Source organism: Motacilla alba, chromosome 9 (assembly GCF_015832195.1).
Source record: "Motacilla alba alba isolate MOTALB_02 chromosome 9, Motacilla_alba_V1.0_pri, whole genome shotgun sequence".
Classification (NCBI taxonomy): Eukaryota; Metazoa; Chordata; class Aves; order Passeriformes; family Motacillidae; genus Motacilla; species Motacilla alba.
The window spans coordinates 10,077,214-10,086,142 of record NC_052024.1 but is presented as its reverse complement, the minus strand read 5'-3'; the positions used below and the strand labels follow the sequence as shown (position 1 = coordinate 10,086,142).

The window sequence follows — 8,929 nt, the reverse complement described above, 5'->3', positions numbered from 1 at the left end:
GCTTGGCTTAGATTCCTGCATGCTGGTGACTCTTGCAACTTTTCGACCTTCCTCTGCTCATATAAGGTCTTAGTCCTCAATATAACATTTTGCAAGTAGAGCAGAGCAGCAGTTCTCTCTGTCTCAATGGTGGTAAGACATTACACAAGGAAACCCTAAGTTTGTTGAGCCTAGTTGGCTCAACAATTAGTTTTCTACATGAATTGAAATATATTTTGCAAACTGGATGCTGGAAAATCGGTAGGTAAAATGTCTAGAATCAGTATTATAACGACTAGCATATGGATAACAACTCAAAAAGAAAGAAGGGAGTTCAGGACCTAAAAGCTGTTGAGTCCTATCTTCCAAAGACATCCACAGGGGACTGTATACTTTCTAAAAATAAAACTGAAGACCCACAGTCTAAATTTGAGTGCCTTTAGGTGCAAGCATGCATGTTTCAACCACTTCGTCTTAATTATTATTTTATTTTGCAACCTCTTTTTTGGAATAGTCAAAGTAAAAAAGTTCAAATCTTTATCATGCAAGCTATGACAGATGGGATCGCTTTGGATGTGCTGTAGAAAAAGATTCAGAAGGAGTATGTGCAGTATTTGCTGCAGAAATTCCCAGCAGAAGTCAGATGTCTTCATGGAGGAGGTGTACTTTTTTAACATTCTTACAAATTAAAAATCACAAGTAAATGAATAAGTTCCTAAGTGGTCTTACAGAGTATGGTAAAGTCCTTTACCATGAGCTGGGAATAAGAGATAAATAGTGCAGAGCTGGGAATAAGAGATAAATAGTGCAGAGCTGGGAATAAGAGATAAATAGTGCAGAAAATGTGACCTGTCTCTTTCTGTCCTAATGCCAAAGATGTAATCACTCTTGTCAGAAACATTATTGTGTCATACGGTAAAATTTGAGACTATTAAAATACCAGTGCAGAGATTTGATATTAAAAACATTTCTCATGAAATTTCTTGCTGCACATTGACAAAATATGGAAGCCCTGTGGGCTTGTTCCTTTAAAATGATACATTTGATTCTGACAGGAAGAAATTTAAAGAAATTATGTGCAGACTGATTTCCAGGTAATAACAGAAACACAAGTCATGCTCACAACCAAAAATCCAAGTACTATAGCCCTTGAGGATCATATTGAACATGCTGATAAATGATGTGCAAGTGGATGTATGAAAAAATGAATACAGGGATTACAGAAGTCACAGCAAATTCTGCACAGACAACTCTCTAGTGCGTTAATATTTTCATTTAAATCAGCTTGCATTATCTTGTTTCTTTGAAGCTGTAACAAGAACCATATAAATTCTCCTGCAGTCATTAGGCACAGAGAGATACTGAAAAGCACCTGTAAGTGCAGTTAAAGCAAGTAGAAAATGTGTAAATTAAATTAACTAAATTAGGGGAAAAGCAGAACTTTCAATAGGGAGAAGCAATTGATACTTAATGATGATTCCACAGCAGTTAAGGGCTAAAAATATCACTTTCCTTTTGATGCAGTTCTTAAAACGACCCCAGCAGGATGGCATAGGAAGCTGGGGCATGCTTAGCAGGTCACTTCCCTCTGCACTGCAATCTTGAAGGCTGGAATGGAAAAACTGAGAGAAGTATCTTAAAACACAGGTCCTCCTCCTGGAGTGACACAAGCCATTTCAGGAACTTAAACCTGCTTCTGCAGGAGAAGCACTAAAGATATTCTCCTAGTCTCACCACACTACCACTCCAAAAAAAGAGAGGTACATAATGGAATTATTCTCCAAGCCTGCCTGTGAGATCCTTTCAAGCACTTCCTCCATTTAGTGTCAGAGTGCTCTTAAGGCACTTAGGGGCCTTGCTGACAAAGGAACAAATTGACCACATCTGAGCAAAGAATGAAAAATATGGGATGCCTGACTGCCATGAAGAATTCTACACCAAAATTCCTTCCCATCCTGCCTAGATGGCCCCAGACCACGGCTTCAGCCTGTTGGTAAGAGATTTTTTCCCCAGTTCTCTGTTTCTGCTCTTCTAATAGTACTTCCCTTTAAATATACAAAACTTTTTTTTGACCCATAAAACTACGGGGGGGTTTTGATGCAACTAAACTAATTTCTTTAGTGCATACCAAAATCCAATTCTTCTATGATGAAGCAGTAAGATGTCTCTTGATCTTACTGGCATGCATTGCATAAAGCTAGAGAGCTTTATATTGAGGCTGTTCCTTCCTTTGTGTTAGAAATCACACATCCCCACCACTGTTGCTATTTCCTCAATCCATCAGTGTCCAACCTTTTAAGAAAAGTTAGGTTTTTCTGGACAAACCCTGTATTCATGATATATTCTCACATTTCCTTTCATTGCTAGGAGTTCTGCTAAAGCAGATTCTTGTTAAGGAGCATGAATAATCTTCACTGTGTCTGATCTCCTTCACTTGCCTGCTGAAGATCATCCTGCATACCCAGTAAGTGCCTGGTCAGAGCTGAATATGCAAGTATGACAAATATTGTCTGAGATGCTGCCCCAAAATAAGCAACAAACTGGTAGAAAAACATTTCTGTAATTATGGAATGTAATTAGTTTAACGGCTTAGGATGTTTAGCTTTTATATTTTTCTTATCTTCGTAATCCTGCAATTTTTTAGTGTATAACTCTAAACTCCATATACAGTGTTAGCTGCTGCTTTCCCATTTTGGTCAGGCAAAACAATTCCTCTCTAGGCCTGGGAATAAAGGACATCTTACTATATCAGGCCCTGAAAGATGTAAACAAAAGTGAGATGGGGGAGAGCAAACATGGGATAAATGACTTCAATACCTGAAGCTGTAATTGGAAAATTAACCCCCAATATGCAAATGGAGCAAACTTACAAAAGTATGAAAACTCGTCATCCTTTTTTTGGGTGTAGCCCCTGGTGGGCTTTGTCTGCCCTAAATGTACCTGAAGGCCCTTCAGTCAAAAATAACTGCTTTTTATTCCCTTAACTTTGTCTGGCTGCTGTTTTTAGGGAGTCCCAAAAAAGCATAAGTTTGCTTCATGGAAAGTGTGGGCTGCAACAAAATAAAGAAATTGTGTTTTTATCTAGACAGTTTAAAGGGTAAGTATTCTTAGAGCAGCTGGCTGGGATAATTTCAGCTGAGATATATTCTGAACACAGAGACAGGTCTATCATTTACAGTAATAAAAAGTCATAAATGTCTTTATTAAAGAGTTGTTTTCTGCGTAATGAGGAACAAAGGACTGAGTGGTCTCACAGGTGATGCTGAATGTATGGGTAAGCTATTTTTTCATAAAGTATTTCCAGACACTGAACAAGAAGTCAGGTTTGAAATCCCAAACTGACATTGATTCAGATGCTAGCTTGAGGCCATGCTTTGGATAAGTGTAGTATTGCTCTCTGTGTGCATCACAACAGATTCGCCTATCCCAGCAACAGCAACAAAATTGCATTAAAAAAAATTAAAGTCTGCCTACTGAGCTCTTTTGAGGCTGTAAAATTGTGTAACTTTGTGCCAAAACCTACCATTAAAAAAACAAACAAAGAAAACAACAACTATTTTGTCTTTAAGACTGTTTCCTCTGATAAGACTCCAAAACATTTATCAAAAAAAAGTATTTTATAGAACTTAAAGTCAACATTCTACAGCAACACTTGCCACAGGCACCAAGGCTGGTGACTGGTGGGCCTGAGGGATGTCTCAGCATATGACCTCTATCAGGTAACTTCTGCCTTCAAATGAAAGACTTCCAGTAAATATATTACTGATGAGGGGCCCAATATGAGAGAGAAAAAACTCCCTTAAGCTTTAAAGGAATGAAGTCTACAATTTTTTTAGGTTAAAGTTAACTTTAAGTCATCAGCTTAGTATTGACACCTGCCAGGAGATACCTGAATCCCTGGAGTCTTCTGAAGTGGAAAAGCAGAATTTTTACCTCAATGCAGTATTAGTCATCTGCCTTTCCACCCTTTGAAATCACCTGAGAGAAGTTTTGTACAAGCTGCAGTCCTTGGCAGGTGTTCTCCAGCCTGGATCTCATCCCTTAGCTGTGTGCCATGATGTTTTCCTGCTGGCTCTGCAGCCACAGCCACTGCCCAGAGGCAGCTGCTCCCTCGCCAGGACACAACTGCCTGATATTTGCAAGCTTTATACAACAAAGGGGAAAGGCAAAGAAGAAATAGTTCCTTAATGAAAGGCATTTTAATGCCTTTTCTGTCATTACATTCAGCCATGTTTCCTTCAGTTGCAATAAAACCCCACAGATTTTAAGCCTTTTCTGATAATGTTACATTACGTGGTTTTTCTCCTGTTGTTTTACAAGAGCCTAAATAATGCCTTTCACCCACACACTGAATTTGTTGGTGGTTCAGGGAAAGCAGGCTTCCTCACAGGTTTCCATGAAACTGGGTAGGCAATTCTAAGTTGGATTTTTAAAAGAAACATAATTCTGTTTCAAAGAAAGCAATCAGGGACTCATTTCTGGGGAAGAGAAAGGTTGATATTCCAGAAATAAATGTATAAACTGGGATGTATGAGGCACCCACAGCAAGGGACACTTTCAGAGCTCAGGCCCCACACGGCCCTTGGGAGGAACTGAGGGCCGGGGCCCCAGTTTAGTACCTGAATTTTGGTCGTGAACTTCCAGATAACCTCTGTGTTGGTTTCTGAGGAAGGTGCCCTTTCCAGCATGGTCAGCCACAGTCACTCTTTGCCCTCCATCCCAGGGAGTATGGAAGGAGCCATTGCCAGCCCGCGGCAGGGAGGGGCTGTGGCCTGCACGCTCACCGCGCTGCCATCACGCTCTGCTGAGGGCAGGGCCTCTGCCACCAGGCTGGGGGGCAAGGGGGGAAGGGCCGTGCAAATAATTGAGTTTTGTTTTATGGCCCAGCCCATGTGAAAATAAGAGATTAAAAAAATAAATAATAAAATCACCTTACCACCAAAGCTTAAATGAAAACTGGATTGAGATGCATTGTAAATAGGCACTCCTGCTAGAAATTGCTGAGAAAATACACTGACACGTACATCTTCAAACATTCTAAATAGGTCAGTTAGACTTTTCCTGTTAGTAAGAACACTTAAATTCATTACCTTAAATTCATTTATTTTATACCATATTTAACATTAACACACACCAGATCTGTCACAGACTGCAAACCATAGGGTTTTTTCCATTACATCCAAAAGCTTTTTCAGTATAGTCCACCTTTAGCTCTACAGGGCTCCAGTCAGCAGGAGGTTCTGAAACAAATAGTTTAATTAAAGCCCTTTTCAACCCAAATTTTTAGTTCATCCATGTCAGGAGGTGCTTTGTAGTTGGGCAGCTGTCAGACTGCTGTGGCAGTAAGGAGCATATGTATCTCCTTATGGTATGTTTCACATACATTAATGTTGGGGGTGAAGGGGCTGGGAGAGGTTTCTGTGGAGTACTTTTGTTTGTCACATCCCAGCTCTGAGCCAGCCAGGGATGTAGTGAAGGGAGTTTAGCACAGCAGTAGAAATTCTGACTCTAGGTTACATAACCCCAGATAGATGCTGGCATCTTGATAGCTCTAAAAAGCACCACATAACAATGACAGTTAAGAGCTGAACACTTCTGTAGTAACTCAGATGCCATGGTAACATTAAAAAAATTAAAACCTATGTCCTAGCACTGTCAGAGTCAAGCAGCTTCACGAGTGCTCAGCAAACAAAACTTACCTTTGACAATTGATTGAAATCGACAATATCAGTCCTACTGCCTCTACTGCCCTGTTGGTTGGGTGGCCCAGCTTCCTACAGATGAGACTCACTCAGCTCCCAGACTCATCATCTTAGTTTTCAAGTCATATTATTCACTGTACTACTTTGCTTCAAAGAGATATACAGCTATTTTTCTGGCTGTTTGTAAGGAACTTACTGTTGGCTGAAGCAGATGCTTGTTCTGATTCTGTAAATTTACATACCCAGAAAGACCATGAAAATACTAGATCAAGAATTCAGGATAAGATCAGAGAAGAAATATCTAAATATGTAAAAGTGCCAAGTTAATTTATGACTGAGCACTGAGACCAGGTAATGGTGGAAGCAACGGAGACATGAAATCTATCCATTTCAATGCTTCCTCTGGAAATGTTCCATAAAGCTGGAGGAGACTGGAGCTCAACCTGACAGGATTTGGATGTCTGTAAAACCAACCTAAATAGCAAACTAAATCCTGTGTATGAGGGTATTCTGTGGAGGCAGCCAGTTATCTAAACATAAAACTTTGAATTTTAATTGTCATTTGTTAGAATTCTGCACTTAGAGAGACAAGCCTTGGTTGGAGGCAACACAGGGAAGACAAACTTTGCTAAAATATCTTTTTTCCTTCACATCTGTTGTTGCAATCCTCGACTCATACTGCAGTCATTTAATACAAGCGAGATTGTTCTATTTCTATGCAAAGTAAACACAAATACAGCTGAACTGCTCAAAACTCCAGGTCTCAATACCAGTAACTCAGGAGTGTAGAGCAAGCCTGGAAGCATGATACTGATGGAGTTGTTTAATAAACATTTCTGTGCAATGTCAAGACAGCATTGTTTGTTCTCTATTCTGCTTGAAGATTTCTGCTATTTAGTTTATTTCTGAAAGGGTAAAGTTCTGACATGAGGCATCAGTTGAGAAGCTTAGTTCCCATTAAAAACAAAAACCATTGTAATATTCATGGCTGAGACAAAAAAGTAAATGTCAAAGACAAAGAAAATCTAGAAGTAAATCTAACAAGAAAAAAACTTGTTTTTTCTTAACCTGCCATTGTTTACACATTGTTTACTTATGTGGGGGTTTTTAATCCTTGGAGTAACTAATACCAAAAGTTTTACTTGGCAATTTTATTGCAGAAGAATTAATATGAATACAGATAAATCTGCTGGTCAGTGCATAGAACCCTATCACAGAAATTTAAGAGTTTTGTTATTTTGCACTGCTCTTTATGTTACGAATACAGAGTTCTCTAACAGTTACCCAAAGGAAGGTTTATAGAGTAGTTTAAACTGCCAAAAACAACAGCTTGCCACTAAAACAAACAAAACAAGACTCTACACCAATAACATATTGGCTATTTTTGTCTTGTTGGTCGTGAGAATGTTAGCAAATAAACCTTGCTTTGTTTCAACAAATAGATTGATACAGTCACATGTACAGAGTAATCTGTGTTCTTAAACACTCCAAAAGAGACATAATCATAATTATATTCATTGTCCAATACCAAAATTCTTGATTATAAACAAGTCAGTAAATAGCAGTAAACAAATAATTCCTAATAAGAACCTTTTTAATTTATTCTAAGGCCTTACTTGTAATACTGTAACACATGATGTTCTCAAGCAATGGTCAGACCTATGCAAAAAACTGCAGCATCACAAAAATTTTCCCTAGTAGAGACAATTCAACAGGAAATAACAGGGCAGCCTGGGAATAGCCAGGTGAGACAGAGGCTATTCATGCAGTTGAAAAACTTGGGGAAAACCCATGAGCTAAATCGCAAGAGACATATAAATGAAAATAATCAGAGGAAGCAATGTTGCCTACAGGTACCATTACAGTGTCTACCATTATAATGCATAACTGTTATAATGGAAATATTAGGCAGTTTTAGAATTTTCTCGTATTCCAAGAAATGGAACTGAAGATTTCCCACATTATCTGTTCCATACTGGGTTTACTGGGTCTTTTTTTTTTTTGGACATTGTCTCAGAAGCACTTCAGTTATTTGTAAAAATTTGCATTAATAGAATTTTTTCTCCCATTAACAATATCCACAACTTTTTTTTTTTTAAACATCTTGCTATGTATGTGTGTTCCTTGTCACCAGGAATGTAGTCTTCACCATTTCTATGAAAGTATGAAAGATACTACTTAGCTGTTCCCATGCAGTTACAAATGCTCAATCTCGTGGCAGCAGCAGGAGAGCCCAGGCTGTTGAGGCAATAGGCAGAGAAACCCAAGCAGAAACACTCTCACGCCCAGGTTTCAATGCTTCTGCTCCTCTCACCCAGGTGATGTGGCAAGGAAAACAGACTGGCAGGTGGGACAAGAGCCAGGATGAGATTGGAAAAAAGCACAGCCAGAAACAAGAAAGCTGCAGGTGGAAGACCAAAAGCACAAAGTAAATTTCTGGGTTCTGTTTCTATTGTCTTTGACTGCTAAGTTTATAACTTTGCTGTACCCCTAAATAGGTTTTTTTTACAAAGTCAAATGTTTTACTAGATTTCTTTTCTCGGTCTGTATTTATCTGTGCATTGTGTGACTTAACAGACAAGACAAATATTTGCATAATCATGTCTTCATCTTCTACTGTGAACATTTACAAAACTCCACATATGTAGGAATCTGCAGTTTAAAAAAATCATGTTTTGTGTCCTTGCTCAAGAGAACTTTTCACTAGAAAGTAATGACAAAATAAAAACAATGCTAGTTCCCTAACAGAACTTCTTCCTAGTTGTTACCATCCTCTGTGGTACAGCTGTGATGTTAGCAGATGTGAAATGGCTTCCTATTATTTGGGGTAGTGCATGGGCATATGTAATACTTGGGCATATCATGAATCAAGAATGAAATAGTACTTCTGCGCTGAAATCCCTTTTAGATTTTGGCATCCACAACCCATTGGAAATGCACATGCACCCCAGGTATCTAACTAACAAGACTGATGTTAGCATTTACGATGTTGAAGCAGCAGATTTTTAGTATGAGCTATAACTAGACTCAGCCTACAATATAAACCAGTTCTTCCTTCTGCTCATAGGAACAGCTTTGAAGCTATCTGTGTTTTGCCACAGCTCCTTATTTCTCCTAAGACCAGAGCCACTCTTCACTACACCTCATTCACTGTAACTTCTATTTGCCACATAACATACCTTTATCCTCTCCATGCATTTGGAAAGAACACTCAGTGCATCAAAAGCAGTGAGTCAATGTAATTATTT

General features: G+C 38.8%; 1 long non-coding RNA gene across 1 annotated transcript; it reads left to right on the top strand.

Annotated features, from left to right (window-relative positions):
• The first annotated feature begins 1,918 nt into the window (after nt 1-1,918).
• LOC119704332 lies at nt 1,919-8,064 on the top strand. Its single transcript, XR_005257941.1, has 3 exons — nt 1,919-1,972; nt 2,347-2,443; nt 8,000-8,064. It is a non-coding gene; the product is annotated as an uncharacterized LOC119704332 (long non-coding RNA).
• Nucleotides 8,065-8,929: the final 865 nt, after the last annotated feature.